At 40.6% G+C, this 20,188-nt stretch overlaps 1 protein-coding gene across 1 annotated transcript in view; it reads left to right on the forward strand.

Annotated features, from left to right (window-relative positions):
• LOC134608053 (probable acyl-CoA dehydrogenase 6) overlaps nt 1-20,188 on the forward strand; it is a 115,617-nt gene that overhangs the window by 1,199 nt on the left and 94,230 nt on the right. The gene's annotated exons all lie outside the window — the stretch shown is intronic.

Below are 20,188 nucleotides of genomic sequence, written 5' to 3' on the forward strand. Positions count from 1 at the left end.
AATTTAATTTTTCATTTTAGGCAAATTTATCTGAACCAGAAAACAATTCCAAGCTTGACTATACTCAAAGCTTGGAAATTCTAACCAATATTTTGTCATTCAGTTTAAAATTTGACTGAGTTTGGAGTTAATATACTCTTTAGTTCATAAATCTGTAAATGTTACTCAATTCTGTAATTCAAAATCAAAAATAGCTGAATTGGAAACATTGTCAAAGTCAGCTGTGCTTCAAGTTTGACTGCTTCAATTCATCTTTATGAGCAGCATTGGTAGATCCCTGCGATTGACTCACATGCCCTGTACGTTTAATAACACTTTTCAATGAGAAGCATTTCATTGGATGAAGAAACACATCATTATGACTAAATAGTTGGCAGTACGGATGGAGGATCTCCATCCAAGTAATTTTTAATATAGAGCAAGATCTGAACGAGGCATAATGAGGGGCCCATACATTTAGAAGAAGACTAGAACATATGTAGACTGCAAATACAAATGTTAATGCTTTGGCCATAGTTTCTATTTAAGCCAACAGGCAACCAACCGCTGGCTGTGAATCCTGTAGCATAAAAACTCCCACTCGGAGTCCCACTTTTATTTAGTTCCAGACAACATTCCAGATGTTTGGTAAATATGGGAACACCATTCCTTGTAAAGGGTTCACATGGGTGAATTATTGATTTTAAACCACACACCAGAGTCTACTAGATTAGATGTGTTCAATGGATTAAAGAAACCGAATTTCTGCCAAAGTGGCCTTTGTTAAAGGGACACTATAGTCACCTGAACAACTTTAGCTTAATGAAGCAGTTTTCGTGTATAGAACATGCCCCTGCAGCCTCACTGCTCAATCCTCTGCAAACACTTCCTGTAAAGAGAGCCCTATTTATGCTTTCTTTATTGCAAGTTCTGTTTAATTAAGATTTTCTTATCCCCTGCTATGTTAATGGCTTGCTAGACCCTGCTAGAGCCTCCTGTATGTGATTAAAGTTCAATTTAGAGATTGAGATACAATTATTTAAGGTAAATTACATCTGAAAGTGAAACCAGTTTTTTTTTCATGCAGGCTCTGTCAATCATAGCCAGGGGAGGTGTGGCTAGGGCTGCATAAACAGAAACAAAGTGATTTAACTCCTAAATGACAGTGAAATTGCAGGGGAATGATCTATACACTAAAACTGCTTTATTTAGCTAGAGTAATTTAAGTGACTATAGTGTTCCTTTAAATATGACAATGGTAAATCCAGTTAAAATTTTGTTATTTTACCAAATATTTCTGTAAATCCAAACCAGATTTAATTCTTAACACATAATACTGAAAAGACTTAGCACAGGTGAATAAATAATATATCTTTAGGCTCATTTATTTTCATTGACTTGAACAGAAATCCCTAAAAATCGATGTATTACTGGAATAACGTTAAAACCAAGGGACTTCCATATGTTATGCAAGGTAGTGGAACACATGGGATATCAAGGAATAATCACTCAATTATTTTTTTTATGAAAAAGCATGACTTTTAAATACCATGAATGGAAATGTCACATGGATACTTTGTTTACTTTGCAAAAAATCCCAGTTATCCAATGACGAGTTTCCAATATGGGTTTTGTTTAAATGAAATAACCTTTTCTACTCATATTTGAAAAATTCAAGCTTGCTTAATTTGTGATGTAATCATTTTGTCACCTTTCAACAGAAAGAGCCAGCTAACTATTAGACTGTGCCTGTTACCTCACTGCCTGCCCTTTACTGTATAAACTTTCTTCTTCTTTTTTTTTTTTTTTTTTTAGCAGAAAACTGTGACACACAGATTCCATGGAACAAAATAACTAAAATAGCATCATATTGAAATGCTAAACTTACAAAGTGGGATGGTCTTGTAAGGCTTCCCTTTCCTACAGCACTAGAAACTTTGTATTCATCAAAATCGTCTCTGCTCTTTAGCAATTCTTAAATCGATCTGTCACTGCGTATTCATACACATAGATCCTTTATTAAAAAAAAGTTCTCCGAATAAGTTTTAGAGATTAATTGAAATCCCTACTCAGAAAAAAAAATGCATAAAGCGTTGCAATGAGCCGCATGCACACACACACTCAGACACACGCATACACTCACAGACACACACATACATACTCAGACACTCACACAGTGTTGTATTTAAATTTTGTGCTGCCATAGACATGACTATACCTGTGCACCCCCCTAATCTAAATTTACCACCCCTTCCTGTCAAGGGCGCACCACTTCCTGATTAAGACTACACCTTTTCCTGCTCCTTTTAAAGAAATACTATAGTGCCAGGAAAACAAAGCTGTTTTCCTGGCACTACAATTCCCTATATTCCCCACTAACAAACATACACACATACACAAAAAAACAGACATATATACAAAGTATTAAAATTAACATTTCCCACCCAGCCTCCCTACCTTTTGGGAAAGCTGGCATGGATGGGTGCCTGGGATCCAGTGGGGCTGCAGTGAGGCAGGCGGCTGTCTCCCAGCTCTGCTTCCTCACACGCCATTTTCTGATGCCTGGGAGTCGGAATATGACGTCATATTCCGGCTCCCGGCATCAGTAGACAGCCTGCGCGAGAGAGCAGAGCTGGAAGAACACAGCTCTCTTGCTGCGTGTGACAGGGAGACAGCCGTCTGCCAAGGGGGGTCCATGAGGTGGAACAGGGGGAACACAGGGCATTTTTTGCCGCCCCATGGTTAGTGCCTGCAGGGGGAACGGTGCTCCTGCTGTGAAAAAAGTGCAGGAACGCCGTTCCCACGCGTTCCTGCAGGACTCGAGCCATGATCATACGTGAGTGAGGCTGCCAAGTCAGAGATTTACATATATTGTAAATAACTTGTATCTCATGATTATCAATGCAATGTTTTGTGGACCCAGGACATACTTGAAAACAAGAGGAATCTCAATGTATCTTTCCTGGTAAAATATTTTATTAATAAATAAAATTAATAATGTGATAAACATGCTGATACACACAGCATTTTGAGGATTCCCTGCGGTCATATGCACACTTTACAATGAGAATAAAAATAAATAGAATGCACATGCATGCTTCATTGCTGGCTTTTGTTGCTAGGAGGTATGTGTGTTTAATTCCTTTGTTGCAAATCTTATTCAATCACATATGGTGCATTTATCGAGGTGAAGGAAAAGAAAGAGGATCTGTCTCCACCTCAGAACTAATTGCCCCTCTTTAGAAGGAACTAACGGCCCCTCTTTAGAAGGTACTAATTGTTCCTCTTTTGCAGTTTATAGATCAAGAAAAATTCCAATGTGCGTAATATATTTAAATGTTATAAATTACTTAATGTTTCCCTCTTATCTAAGGTAAAGTATTATGGGGTTTGTCTGTATTTAAATACAGATCTACGTACTTGCCATTCAATGGCATGAGCTAATGTTTTCCACTGGTCTTGTAACTCTTTCAAACTAAGATTTCTAACTAACTAAGGGACTCATCATTTTCCAATTGTTGTACAGTATACAGGATATATTTTTAAAAAAATGTTGACGTAGTTCCGTTTTTAAAAAAAAGGGATATATAGTCCAAACGGAATTTGTGGAAAATAATTTCCTTTCCTTGTTTTTTTTTCTCCTGATGATCCACCCTTCCTTTACTACATGTTAATTGATGCAAACATGTATTTGTGTTAAAAAAAAAAAAAAGGAATAATGCAACACATATATAATACAGAAACAATCACTGTTCTAGAGAGCCTCAATTATTTAAAGGGACAGTAAAATTAGCCAGACAATTCAATCTCAATGAAGTGGCCAGGGTGCAGGAGTCCTGCCATTTTAACCCCTTAAGGACCAAACTTCTGGAATAAAAGGGAATCATGACATGTCACACATGTCATGTGTCCTTAAGGGGTTAAACCTGCAATGTAAAGCATTGCCATTACATTGAAGGGTTAATTATACCGCTAGTGGCCCTCGGTGAAACTCGGTCCTGCAATTAAATGTTGCTCATAACTTGACCTGTTGCAACTATTCCTATGTTCTTTTTGCAGTGTATAATAAGGATGCGGGAGGAAACTGTATTGGGAAGTAGGTAGGGAACCTCAAACACATGCAAGTGCTGGAAATGTAGAAAGTGATTAAAGGACCACTATAGGCACCCAGACCACTTCAGCTTAATGAAGTGGTCTGGATGCCTGGTCCAGCTAGGATTAACCCTTTCTTCTATAAACATAGCAGTTTCTCTAAAACTGCTATGTTTTTAATAGGGTTCATCCAGCCATTAGTGGCTGTCTCACTGACAGCCGCTAGAAGCGCTTCTGTGCTTCTCACTGTGATTTTCAAAGTGAGAAGATGCCAGCGTCCATAGGAAAGCATTGAGAATGCTTTCCTATGGACTGGCTGAATGTGCACGCGGATCCTGCCGCGCATGCGCATTCAGCCGATGACGGCGATATGGAGGAGGAGAGGAGAGGAGGAGGAGAGTTCCCCGCCTGGCGCTGGAAAAATAGGTAAATTTAACCCCTTCCACCCCCTAGAGCCTGGCAGGGGGGCACCCTCAGGGCACTATAGTGCCAGGAAAACGAGTATGTTTTTCTGGCACTATAGTGGTCCTTTAAATGATGGAATTGTTATGAGTGACCTGCAAAATATGTTGATGCTTTATTAGTAATAATCATTTTATTTAATTCCCATTTTCTAGAGCAGGGGTTCCCAAAAGGTAGGTCCCATAGATGTTGTACAACTACAACTCCATTTATGCTTTCCAGGCCTTTAGAATGACAAAGCACCATGGAAGCTGTCATTTTAAAACATTTACTGATCTACCTTTTGGGCACTCCTGGTCTAGAGGGTATCTTAAATATTTAAAATAACTGAAAGAAGAGAGGTCTTGATTTTGATGCTTGCTCATTGGCTTATTTGCTGTTTTCATGCTGGGTTTTAAAGATTACTCGGGTTCCCCACCCCACCTCTATTGAGTGAGAACCGGAGACTTTACTGATATGGCTAAATTTGCTGAGGAGGAATAGTGCAAAGTATTCAGGGGTAACATGTTAAACTTGTTAGCATGACAAGAGAGGTATTAATGTGGATGGTTCTATGTAATGAGGATTGTCTATGTACTTTGCATTGTTAGGTACCCAGGGCCGTCTTTAATATTTATTGGACCCTGGGCAAAGCATTTGCTTGGGCCCCCTGGACCCTGTACCCCTCCCCAGACGTGCAAACACGTTATCACCCTTAACGCAGTGGCTACCTAAAGTAGAGAGGTGCAAGAATATTTTTTTGGGCCTCCCTATTGCAAGGGATGGGGATCTACCTTTGCAAGGATGTTTAAAAGGTAGATCCCCATCTGTCGTGCAACTCCAGCAATGCCTTGACAGCTGGGGCTCTACCATTTACCCATGTTTGCAGGTTTTTATTTAGCCCTAAGCAGTTTTTGTGTGTATCAATGTAAACAGGTTTTTGTATGGAATATGTTTGTATGTGGTGTTGGCGTTTGAATGTAAGCATCCATTTATGTGTAGTGTTGTTTTTTCAATGCAGGGGTGTGTATACAAATAATGTTGGTGTTTAACACAGACGTGTATTTGTATGTTGTGCTGAAGTTTGAATGCAAGGGTGTATTTGTGTGTAGTGTTAGCGTGTCATTGTTGAGATGTATGCACAAATACACACACAAACACACACGTAGATATGCACACAACCTGACACACAAATACACAACCTGACACACATACTGAGAACGTACAGATACACGGAAACACACAAAGACAACATACAGCTACACACTGACATACATACAGACACACATCCTGACATACACAAAAATACAAACACTGACACACATGCAGTTACACAGACACACATATACACACCTGACACACTTGCAGATACACACACACACACACACTTCATACAGATACACACACATATATATACACACTGACACACACACAGATACACACAATGACAACCTATAGATACACACACACACACACACACACACACACACACACACAGATATACAGACACATAGAGACAGACAAACTGACACACAAACACACTGATATACATACTTACACAGACACATAAACTGACAGACACACTGACAGACATGCTGACACTTCACCAACACACACACCAACATACTGACACAAAGAGCCATACTGATACAGACATGCACACACAGACATACATATGGACACACAGTGACACATACACTAACAGGCATGCTGACACACATATACTGACACACATATAGACAGACATACTGACACATTCACAGATACACACACAAAATGTACACTATTAAACCCACCCTTCCTACCTTGGAGGGTGGCTTTCCTATTTGTGGCTGAAGGTGCTGGGAGTTGGGGTCTGGCTAGCTCAGCCCAGACCCCCACCGCTCTGCCTCTTCCCCCTCCCGCGCGCTCCTCTCATTATTGGAGGAAGTGACTGCCAAAGGCGTCACTTCCTCCCAGCCGGCTGCCGAAAAGCAAGAGGGCCCGGTCGCGCTCTTAAAGCGCCAGAGCGCAGAACCGGGCCCCTGCTGACAGAAGCCCACCGGGTGGCCCTTAGTGCATGGGCCACCCAGCGGGCCTCCTTAGTGCGCGGTTGCACCGGCGGTGGGAGAAATGCTTGAGGCCAGAGGGGCCCACGGTGCAGCTGCTTCGGGCCCCCCAGGAGTAAGTGGGCCCGGGGCAGCTGCCCCATTTGCCCCGTGGTAAAGATGGCCCTGTAGGTACCCCTAACCAAGGGATCGCGGGGAGGGAGGGAAGTATCTTCCTGGGAGCAATACTCGTTGGGGAGTAATGTGCCCTAATAAAAACTTCTCAGGAACTTTTCAGAGAGAGTAAAAACATAGGTAGAAACAAAGCAAAGAAAAAGAGAAACAACATGAACTTAAACAATAACTGCAGCTGTGTGTTTCCAGCTTCTCTAGAGTAGGCTCAGCAGATGGCCAGATGTAGTTAGGTGAAAGGGTGATTTTCAGCCCTGGCTCTTGATACAAAGGGTGTGATGTTGGAGGGGTTCCAGGATCTCATCACAGCATTCATCTTTAGAACCAGTTAGTGCTACAGACAGACAGTCCCAGTGCTGAGAGGAGCCTCCGCCAGAGAAGGGAGTGTGTGGGGGGTCATGACCACTGGTCATGATGCTCGGATGAAACTTTGTGGGAAGCGGTAGGGAAATTCTCTGCTGGTGTCATCTTGGGCTGCACCAGTTTCTGGAGCATGGCTTCGATGTCTCGGTGGTCGGACGGAGTACTTGGCTTCTGGGAGCGGCACCCCATGACAGGCATTTGGGCTCTGGCTGTGGTTGGGCCAGGTATGTAGGCTCTCAGTCCTCATAAACTCCGCAGAGGAGTGTCCACTTAATCCCATCTTTAATTTCCAAGATGCACAACTTTCATTCTTTAGCATGTTTTCTATATTTAGCAGATAATCCATACCTGTGTCAGGGCAAAATAACACAAATCAATCTGCAAATAAGGTAATAATCTTTCCTGTTTGAACTGATTCCTCCAGTTTGTTTGACTTCTGCTGTTTTCATTATGTCCTATCATGTCCACAATATCATATCATGCCCACCATGCCCTATCATTGGGTTTTTCTGCTATGACCATCCGGTGTGTTCTTTCTTCATTTCTGACCCATACTAATATCTCACCATTGCAGGTTTCTTTGTTATCCTGCCTGCCTCACTTATCCTGAATTCACGGTCTGCTCTCTTTGATGAGGGTTCAGTGTTCTCTATAGGCTCTCCGTGTCAAAATGCATTGCCCACAGATTTATCTTGCAGTGGGAGGCAGGTTTGGCACAGTCCCCAGTTTTGAGTAAAACATTTACTGTAAGGATTCACGCTAGTCACGGTTCCCCGTGTTACCTGGGGCCTGTCTCCTCACTTGGCATGTTGCACAATGTACATTTATACCATAGCAATATCTGTTTTATCTGAATTTGGCCAGCATTCACTGGCTGCGCTCATGAGCTGACACGCAAACATCAGTTATAGGCTGATAGGGTTGGGCTTACCTGCCTTTAGTGTTACGGAGAATGATTCACAGTAATTTTAGAAATACAAACTGCAACATGTGCAGTGTGAATCCAATCACAATAGGCTCATGCCAGGTGGAGAAGCCAGACCAAGTATTGCAAACAAAGGTTAACCCATTATGGGTTGATCCTCTTATTAATATTGCAATATGACTCATCCAATATAAAACCTAAAATAAGCATGGTAGAGTGAGCTCTGAACATTGTGCAAAGAGTTATATACCTACAAAATATGCAGAATTACAATTGGTTCTAATTGTCCACATAAAGGATGGCCTAAGATACCATAAATCACCCCGTTTACCTAACAAAGTTGATGTGAAAAATAACTAAAACTTACTAGAAAAAGCCAAATAACATAACTGCCAAGATGTACTAGAACACATGCATTCATTTCAAAAAGTTATGTGATAGATATATGAATGTAAGGGGATTTTCTCTTAATTTGCTGTAAGTGTATAATGTATAATCGTCATAATATCAGTCAGTTTTTTTTTTTTTTTACATTTTATCATGCTTATCCTGCAATATATAAATATATTATATGGTCCCTTTTGTTTTAATTTTTTTCTCATTTATATAGATAATGTTTTTGAAATGTTTTCCAACATATAAAATACTCAATTGTTTAACTTTAATTAGCACAAAAAATACAAGGAATTTCAAAAGCATTCACTGAGGATAATCAGATCCAATGTGCATCCAATAGATAAATACAGTTTGGTCTAACTAATGTCTCTGACTTCCAAACAAAAAAGTTCGCAGACACAATCTTGACTATAAACGCTCACAGTTGTCATTGGAAATGTCTACAAAAAGCATAGGACCAACACATGAATAAACCCACAGTTTACTTGAGTAACTCTCTCTCTTTCTCTCTTTCTCTCTCTCAAACTGGTTCACAAGTTTAACATGTTTTTGTTTTTAATATGTTTTAATATGTCTTAGTTCTTGTTTCTTCCACTATAAACACCGGGTTCGACCCCAGGAAAATGGCTCCAGTATACCAACAACCCCCCCCCCCCAACTCCAAATAGCTTACAGCATGTTTTAGGTTAACGACAAGTAGTATACGCCGTTCAGGCACCACGTCTCTCTTTCACTACCTACGTTGGTCTAGGCCATGTCTTAGCCCCATCACATGCTTTACCTACCGGCCCCTCTGACGGCCAATTAAAGTTGTTTCCCTGCTCCCGAATAGCACGAGTACACCTGCCCTACCCCAATAGAGTAGGCCTTCTAAAAGCAGTAATTGACACTGTATGATAGACATACGCTAGGCCCCCCCGTAGGCTCCTACAGCGCTCCCCGCGGTACCACTGCCCTCAATAACACCACCAACCAGGTGGAAGCAAATGTTTTTTTTTATAAGTTTACTAGCTGCTGTCCTACTCTATGTTTGACCAATATCAGTTCACAATGTACAGTAATTATAAATGCCATACTGACGTTATATATGTAACAGATGCGCTTGTCATAGCAGTCGTAGCCTCTTAAATTTACAAGCTCATGTTTTCCTTTATGTTTGACTATCACCACTTAAAAATGTGCAGTAATTGCAAATGTCATACTGGTGTTATACATGTTACAGATGCGCTTGGCCTAGCTGTTGTGGCTATTCAAACAAGATGTAAAGCTCGCACAACAAAAATAAAGAATACAAAAAAAAAAAAAAAACTCAAAATGAGGCTCAGTAGTGTGTGTGTGGCCTCCACGTGCCTGTATGACCTCCCTACAACACCTGTGCATGCTCCTGATGAAGTGGCGGATGGTCTCCTGAGGGATCTCCTCCCAGACCTGGACTAAAGCATCTGCCAACTCCTGGACAGTCTGTGGTGCAACGTGACGTTGGTGGATGGAGCGAGACATGATGTTCCAGATGTGCTCAATTAGATTCAGGTCTGGGGAACGGGCGGGCCAGTCCATAGCATCAATGCCTTCATCTTGCAGGAACTGCTGACACACTCCAGCCACATGAGGTCTAGCATTGTCTTGCATTAGGAGGAACCCAGGACCAACCGCACCAGCATATGGTCTCACAAGGGGTCTTAGGCTCTCATCTTGGTACCTAATAGCAGTCAGGCTACCTCTGGCGGGCATATGGAGGGCTGTGCGGCCCCCCAAAGAAATGCCACCCCACACCATTACTGACCCACTGCCAAACCGGTCATGCTGGAGGATATTGCAGGCAGCAGAACGTTCTCCACGGCGTCTCCAGACTCTGTCACGTCTGTCACGTGCTCAGTGTGAACCTGCTTTCATCTGTGAAGAGCACAGGGTGCCAGTGGCGAATTTGCCAATCTTGGTGTTCTCTGGTAAATGCCAAACATCCTGCACGGTGTTGGGCTGTAAGCACAACCCCCACCTGTGGACGTCGGGCCCTCATACCACCCTCATGGAGACTGTTTCTGACCGTTTGAGCAGACACATGCACATTTGTGGCCTGCTGGAGGTCATTTTGCAGGGCTCTGGCAGTGCTCCTCCTTTTCCTCATTGCACAAAGGCGGAGGCAGCGGCCCTGCTGCTGGGTTGTTGCCCTCCTATGGCCTCCTCCACGTCTCCTGATGTACTGGCCTGTCTCCTGTTAGCGCCTCCAGGCTCTGGACACTACGCTGACAGACACAGCAAACCTTCTTGCCACAGCTTGCATTGATGTGCCATCCTGGATGAGCTGCACTACCTGAGCCACTTGTGTGGGTTGTAGACTCCGTCTCATGCTACCACTCGAGTGAAAGCACCACCAGCATTCAAAAGTAACCAAAACATCAGCCAGGAAGCATAGGAACTGAGAAGTGGTCTGTGGTCACCACCTGCAGAACCATTCCTTTATTGGGGGTGTCTCGCTAATTGTCTATAATTTCCACCTGTTATATATCCCATTTGCACAACAGCATGTGAAATTGATTGTCACTCAGTGTTGCTTCCTAAGTGGATAGTTTGATTTCACAGAAGTGTGATTGACTTGGAGTTACATTGTGTTGTTTAAGTGTTCCCTTTATTTTTTTGAGCAGTGTATATAACATTGTAACAGAATACAAATATTTGTATTTGATTTTAAGATTTTGGACCCACTCTACTAAATGAAAACACTGTAATACCTTATTATGTATGTCAGTGCCAGGACAGTTTCTTCAGAGTAACCTCTCCACCATCTGTGAGATCATGAGCATTGAGGATCTCTGTCCAATGCAATGCATCTCATAGAGAATCATCAGGGACTTAGGTTGCATGTGCAACTATCTCTGCATGCCACCAATCTAGTGCTTCTCACAGAGGAGTATCAGGGAGTTAGGGAGCATGTACAACAATATATGCACTCAATCCAATGTTCGAACCACTGTAACTTGATGTCTGGTGTATGTAGCATGTCCCTGCAGTCTTAACACTGTCAATACTGCCTTTTCAGAGAAAATGTAGTGTTTACATTGCAGCCTAATTACACCTTTAGTGGCAGTCGCTCAGACAGCCACTAGAGGTGCTTTCTAGTCCAGTGACATTCAGCGTCTCCATGCTCCATGCATCTCTATGAGGAGATACTGATTGGCGCAGCACGGCTTTTTGCCATGCATGCACAATAGCCTCCCAATGCCTTCCTATAGAAAAGCATTGAATTGGATAAGATCGTCAAGATTAATGATCTCAGCCATGGAGCCATGAGCAGACGGGGCCAGCCGTGGCGAGACCAGGGTGACTCATTTGTCCTTTTTCCTAACTGAGGCCCCTTTCCTTCATTTTCATCTGTAAATACTAAACAAAAATATTCATTGAGGCAGTCAGCTAGACCTTTATCCTCTTCTACATACCTTCCTTCTTTTGTTTTTAATCTAACTAATCCTTGTTTTACTTTCTTTTTCTCATTTATGTATCTAAAAATGTTTTGTCCTCCTTTTTTACTGACTGGGCAATTTTCTCTTCTGTGTGTGATTTGGAAGCTCTTATAACTTGCTTAGCCTCTTTCTGCCTTATCTTATAGATATGTCTATCTTTCTCACTCTGGTTTTTTTTATGATTACTAAATTTTTACTATTTTGGCCACATCTGCAGAGTACCACAGTGGTTCCTTGATTTTTTGCTTTTACTGACACGCCTAATACAATTTTCTGTTGCCTTCAGCAGTTCAACTTTTAAATAATCCCATTTCTCCCGGATTCCATTTAAATTGCTCCAGTCTGATAATGACTCCTTTTTGTCTTTGTGTGGTGTGACTCAGTCACTGTTCTTATATTAACCCCTTAAAACCGCAGCCAAATGTACAAGTTGTGAACCAAAACAAATGTAAACAAACCACAGATTTTGACTATATGTCTGTTCAACAATAATTTACTTCTTTCATATTAAATGCACCCACACTTATTATATATCCTTTTATTCAGGGGAAACAGGGCTTTCATTTAACATCAAATATTTAGGTATGGAACATAACGTAATATGAATACAATATAAAAAAAATGAGAGAAAATACGATTTTTTTAAATTTTCTTAGTTCTATGTGACATTCTAACTGTGAATGTCATAATACTGTTTGCTTTTACTGCAATAAAATACACATATTTGTATTCAGCGATGTCTCACGTGTAAAACAGTACCCCCTATGTACAGGTTTTATGGTGTTTTGGAAAGTTACAGGGTCAAATATAGCATGTTACACTTTTCAGTTTTTTCACATTGAAATTTGCCAGTTTGGTTACGTTGCCTTTGAGACTGTATGGTAGCCCAGGAATGAGAATTACCCCCATGATGGCATACCATTTGCAAAAGTAGACAACCCAAGGTATTGCAAATGGGGTATGTCCAGTCTTTTTTAGTAGCCACTTGGTCACAAACACTAGCCAAAGTTAACGTTAATATTTGTTTGTGTGTGAAAAATGCAAAAAAACTAATTTGAAAGCCAATTTTGGCCAGTGTTTGTGACTAAGTGGCTACTAAAAAAGACTGAACATACCCCATTTGCAATACCTTGGGTTGTCTACTTTTGCAAATGGTATGCCATTATGGAGGTAATTCTTATTTCTGGGCTACTATACGGTCTCAAAGCCAACGTAACCAATCTGGCGAATTTCATTGTGAAAAAAAAAGTGAAACGCAAGCCTTATATTTGACTCTGTAACTTTTGAAAACACCATAAAACCTGTACATGAGGGGTACTGTTATACTCAGGAGACTTTGCTGAACACAAATATTTGTGTTTCAAAACAGTAAAAAGTATTACAGCAAAAATATCATCAGTGTAAGTGCCGTTTGTGTGCGAAAAATGCAAAAAATTCACTTTCCCTGATGATATCATTGTTGTAATACATTTTACGGTTTTGAAACACAAATATTTGTGTTCAGCGATGTCTCCCGAGTAAAACAGTACCCCCCATGTACAGGCTTTATAGTGTCTTGGAAAGTTATAGGGTTAAATATAGTGCTAGCAAATTAAATTCCCTATACTTTCGGCCTGGGTTGTTAGGCAGGTCCCGCAAATTGTAATTAATAAAAAGACCTAATTATGTAAAATTATTACATAAATATATATGTAAAATTATTATATATACACGTGTGTGTATATATATATATGTATATAATTTTTTTACAATTATTTTTATTTATATATAGGTATACATATAGTGATGTATACGTATATACTTAGGTATATACATATATATATATTATTTCGTTCTACGTGTATTTTGATATATATATTAATATCAAAATACAGTTAGAACGAAATTACACACATATATATTTTTAATAATTTTTTTATTTTTTAACGTATTTACATATTTTTTTATTATAAAATATATATATATAATTATAATTATGTATATATTTAATCAATATCCTTCTACGTGTATTTTGATATTAATATATATATATATATATATATATAATTATATATATAAATATTAAAATACACTAAGTGTATGTGTAAATGTGTGTGTCTATATATATATATATATATATATATAAATGATCTAAGTATATTTTATTTGTAACTTTAATTTATTTTATTTTTAACTTTAAGGGTTTAAGAGGGGAGGAGAGGGGCAGAGACAGTGTCAGCCAGTGATTTTACATCACTGGCTGACACACAGGATCAGTGATCACATTGACTGGCTGTCACTGTGATCACCTCCTGCAGATCACGGTAATTGGCCACAGGGGGAGTGCCTGGGTGGCCAGGCATGCCCCCCACCGCGATCTGCAGGGGGATCCTGCCTGTAGTTACATGTGTCAGCCAATAGGCTGACACAAAGTAACTCTGATCGCAGTGACAGGCTGTCACTGCGATCAGATCGCAGGGAGAGGCTGTCTCTGCATTCAGATCGCAGAGACAGCCTCTCACTGCGATCATACTCTGCAGATCGCGGTCACTGACCGCAGGGGGACTGCCTGGGGGGCCAGGCATGTCCCCCGACCGCGATCTGCAGAGTGAAAATGCTGCGGCTCCATGTGTCAGCCGATTTTAAAATCGGCTGACACATGGTAAATACCGATCGCAGTGACAGCCTGTCACTGCGATCGGAAGCTACAGACCGCGGTCCCCAGGCACAGGGGGGCTGCCTGGGGGGCCAGACATGTCCCCCGACCGTGATCTGCAGCGGCCATGTGCCGCCGGCCACGTGGGAGGCAAGACCGCCCAGGACGATCTATGCCGTCCTGCGGCGTTTAGAGCCGGCCAATTAAGGACAGCATAGAATGTCCTGCGGTCTTAAGGGGTTAAACCACACTGACTGATGATCACTGGATCCTAAACTTTCACCTACAGTAATATCTGATACCAAATCTCCATTTGTTAACACTAACTCTTTACAAGTTGGCTCTTCAACGACTTGTTTTAGAGACAATTCCAGTAGGGAGTTTAGAATATGTGTGCTCCTGTCACAAGCAGCTATTTTGGTTTTCCAGTTCACATCAGGAACTAGTAGATTATCTAACTCTTCTATTTGTCCTGGGGGTCTATAAATCACACCTACACGAGTTACTGTGTGATTACCAAATTCTAACGTAACCCTCATTAACTTTTATTAGGCTAGATTCTATTCACTAAACTTCGAGCATTTGTAGACATGACTCTAAGCTTATCATTTTTCAACACACTTGCTCCAGGCACCTTCTGTTCTTGTTTTGGGGGGCAATTGGATTGATGTTTTATCACCCTTTTGCCCCTACCCCTCCTCCTAGTTTAAATACATGCTAGCAAAACCTCAGAACTGCTCACTGAGAACATCTGTTCCCTATTGATAAAGATGCAAACCATCTTTTTGTAAAGTTTATTTCCATTCCAAACAGAGCTACCATGAGAAATAAAGTCAAATCCCGACACCATTCACCAAGCCACAAGTTAAAGTTGCTAATACGCATCTGCCTGTTGTTCTGCACAGACAGAGCTTCAGAGAATGACAGTGTGGAAGCAACCTGCCGTATATATTTGGCAAAACACAACAAATTTCCTTTACCTCTGAAACCTCATTGCAAGCCAAGTAATTTGTCCCTAGATGGACAAATACATCCAATTCCCCTTCCTGCTTTGCTCGCTTAACAATATTACAGATACGTCTCCTGTCTCTGTGAGCAGTAGCTCCGGGAAGACACCTCACAAGACCACCATTGTCCATCTCCACACCTCTTATGATGGAATCCCCCAACAACAACTGCTTTCTATTAGGCCTCACCATAGTCTCTAAGCCTGTCTCCACAACACCACTACACTCGGTGCCTGGGCCTGTCTCCACAACACCACTACACTCGGTGCCTGAGCCTTTCTCCACAACACCACTACACTCAGTGCCTGAGCCTGTCTCCACAACACCACTACACTCAGTGCCTGAGCCTGTCTCAACAACACCACTACACTCGGTGCCTGAGCTTGTTGTATTAAAAAATAAACATGAAATAAAAATTAACAAAAAAAGTCATAAGCGTATCTTGATATATCTCAAAATACACTTAGAATTCTAAATATATATAAAAATACATATAAAATATATAATATATATGCCTATGTATGTGTATATATGTTCGTTTTTTTGATCCTGAGGAAAGCCCAGTGTGGGGCTGAAATGTTGATCTATATTTGAATGTATATCTAATAAAGTTACTTGGAGTGCAGCCATCATTTTGGATACTGTGTGTGTGTGTACTTTGTTTACATAATTCATTAATTTTATTAATTATAATTCAAGGGACCTGCCTGACAACCCAGGCAGAAAGTCTATTGAATTTAATTTACAAGCCCTATATCTAACCCTGTATCTTTCCATAACACCATAAAACCTGTACATGTGGGGTACTGATGTACGATGTACTCGTAAGACTTTGCTGAATACACTGAAACTTGTAATGATGATGATATCATCAGTGAAAGTGCAGTTTATGTGTGAATAATGCAAAAAAAAAAAATGAAAACCAGCTTTGGATAGCGTTTGTGACTAAGTGGCTACTAAAAAAGACTGGAGTTACCCCATTCTGAATACCCTTGGTTGTCTACCTTTTTGAATGGTATGCCATGATGGGGGTAATTCTCATTTTTGGGCTGCCTTATGGTCTCAAAGGCAACATAGACCATCTAAGCAACCTAGCAAACTGAAATGGGAAAGCCCTATATTTGTCCCTGTAACCTACCAAAACTCTCATAAAATCTGTACATGGGGGGTACTGTTTTACTCGTTAGACATTGCTGAACACAAATATGAGGGGTTTAGAGCAGTAAATCTTAAAATGACAATGATATAATCAGTGAAAGGGCCTTTTTGTTTTGTGAAAAATACAAAAAAAAAATATAAACACTAATTGTGGCCAGGGTTTGTGACTAAGTGGCTACTAAGAAAAACTGGACATATCCTTTTTTGAATACCCTGGGTTGTATTCTTTGGCAATGGGTATGCCATGATGGGGGTAAATCTCATTCTTGGGCTGCAATACAGTCTCAAAGGCAGCAAAACCAATCTGGCAAATTTGAATGTGTAAAAAATTAAATAGACAAGCCCTATATTTGACCCTGTAACTTTTCAAAACTCCATAAAACCTGTACATGCAGGGTACTGTTTTACTCATGAGACATTGCTGAACACAAATATGTGTTTTAGGGCAGTAAAATGTATAATGACGATGATATATTCAATGTTAGTGCAGTCTTTGTGTAAAAAATGCAATAAACTAATATGAACGCTAACTTTGGCCAGGGTTTGTGACCAAGTGGCTACTACGAAAGACTGAGCATACCCCATTTTGAATACCCTGGGTTGTCTACTCTTACAAACGATATGCTATGCTGGGGTTAATTTTCATTCCTGGACTGCCATACAGTCCTAAAGGCAGCATAGGCCCAGCAAACCAACCTGGCAAATTTCAATGTGTAAAAATGTAAAAATATTTGACCCTGTAACTCTCCAAAACACCATAAAACCTGTACATAGTGGGTACTTTTGTACTTGTGAGACATTGCTGAATACAAATATGTGTAATTTATTGCAATAAAAACTAACAGTATTATGAAATTAACAGTTAAAATGCCATGCAGAACTTAATGACACAATTTCTTAATTTCTCAAAGTTTTTTTAATTCTATTTATATTAAATTATGTTTCATATATTAATTTGTGATATGAAATGAAGCCTTGTTTCTCCTGAACAAACTGATGTATAATATGTGTGGGTGCACTTAATATGAACAGACATATAGTGCAAATTCCAGGTATTGATTAAGTTTTGTTCGATCACAACTTGTACAACTGACTCCGTCCTTAAGGGGTTAAAGGGATACTTAAACAACTTTGGCTTAATAAAGCAGTGTTGTGTATAGATCATGCCCCTGCAGCCTCACTGCTCAGTTGTCTGCAAAGTGTCCCTTTACTGATAATGCATCTGATTCAATGTTGTGCTCACTTAGTAAAAAAAAAAGTGCCATCCTTAAGGACACATGACATGTGTGACATGTCATTATTCCCTTTTATTCCAGAAGTTTGGTCCTTAAGGGGTTAAACATTCTTACCAATTATTTATTGTTAAAATTGCATTAATGCCATCATGTGGTAAAACAAGGAAAGGTTACTACTTTATAGTCATTTTTAAAATGTTATTAATCACAATTGGGATATGTATCGATAGATTGAATGACTAGGAGAAGTAAGGGAAATTTAAAGTATATATGTTTCCCTGCAGGAAAATATAGTTATTAGAGTGGGCTACATAGTTCAGTATTCATAGTTCATCGTCGCTGTTCTGCTTTGTACAGGTAACATGGAACTGAAAGTTCTTTTTATCGTGACATTGTCAGAGTGGATAGGCTTTGGCTGGCAGGAGAGCACCAGTTTCTGTCAAACCACTTGAAAAATGGTTTGAACATAAAACAGAGTAAATGCACCCAAAAGCTCCTTGCACTGTATCTTTAAACTTTAGTGTCTATGGTGCCTAGAGCTTCCCTTACAAATAACAATACAAAAGTGCTAATAGTAACTTGAAGCTGGGGAGGGCTGGCAGCCATAGGCCTGGGGGGCAAATTCAGTCAAGTGGCTTATTGCACCATTGCAAGAGGAGAGTAAAAACACCTTTCCCATGTGATTGAAGGGGGGGGGGGGGGGGAGTCACCTTAACAGACACTCAATGACAGGCACACACACTAAAAAACACACACTCACTGACAGGCACACGCACACACTCACTGACAGGCACACATAGAAAAACACACTGTTACAGGCATACTGACTCAGACAGACAGACATACTGACACACACACACACACACACACACACACACAGACATACTGACACACACACACACACACACACACAGACATACTGACACACACACACAGACATACTGACACACACACACACACACAGAGACATACTGGCACACACACAGACATACTGACACACACACAGAGATACTCATACACACAGACATACACCCTAACTTTACACTTTTAAAACCAGGAGACAGGGGCTGAGTAAAGGGACAGGGCTGTAGTGGATGGTATACGCTGTAATTGGGGGTTTAGGAAATGTAGGGGGGGATAGGGGCTAAAGTTTCATTAGTTGGTAATGAAAGGATTTGAAGGGCTACTTTCAGTAATGGTCGTATCTCCCAACCTCATCAGATAAGTGTGTAGCTGAATTTCGAGTAGTTTTGCGTCTGTGACACCATTGGTGAATTACGGTTATAGGGACTCATGTTTCATCATAGTGCCATGCACTTCTGTTTTTTTTTTTAAATATTTTACACCACTTCCTCACCACACCCCAGTCGAGATTCCCCCCTCAGAAAGGCGAAGTCACTCATGAGGACTACATGTTCAGATAGCTAAAACACAGAAAATTATAGAGTTGTTACATCTTAAAGGAATGACATGAAAGATAAGAAAATGTATTGAGCATCCACGCCATGGCCTGCGCATTCCACCTTGGTACGTATTCTATCCACAGCTGTCCGAACTCTGCATGCCTTGCACTAAATCCCAGTAAGGACGCCTGGAGTGCTTCTGCAGACTGAATGTCCTCAACTCAGTCCAGCATTGGGTCCTGGGTTTGTTTCCAGAGGGCAGCCACAGTTTGCTTTGGCTGCATTGAGCAGGTGACATAGAATCGATGTTTTTGTACTTTGCTAATGGGGATGGTGTTGTGTGCAGCAGCACATGCGCTACATTGAAAGGTGGTGTCCCACCCAATATTTCCGTAATCTTAGCTTTGATCATGTTCCAGAATGGCACTATGCGGGTGTAATCTCTGTCTCGACGTTCCGTCCCCTTTCCTACATCTTCAGCATGTTGCTTACACGCCTGGGGAGATTCTATGTAAGAGGACTTGAGTATGAATTATATAGTAATTTGATCACTAAACTGAGAATAATGTAAAATTAGCAAGAAACATGATATGTGAGACATATACACAGTAATGCTTTAAGAGGGAACTGATGTTTTTTTTTCCTATTTCTGCGGCAACGCACTTCATAGGAAGTATTTCCTTCGTGTTTACTTGGGTGAAGGAATGGCAAACTGTAATCTGCAGAAATGTGAGAGTTGTGCTTTAATCGTTAACGATACTTACTGAGGTTGGACACATGCTATTTGTTTGCTTTTTTTTATTTGATTGTTACATTTGAAAGTAATCGTTTTACTTAAAACTGGCACGGTCAATCTTCATTCTTTTTTGCCTTGTTT

Source organism: Pelobates fuscus, chromosome 4 (genome assembly GCF_036172605.1).
Source record: "Pelobates fuscus isolate aPelFus1 chromosome 4, aPelFus1.pri, whole genome shotgun sequence".
In the NCBI taxonomy this organism is placed as follows: domain Eukaryota; kingdom Metazoa; phylum Chordata; class Amphibia; order Anura; family Pelobatidae; genus Pelobates; species Pelobates fuscus.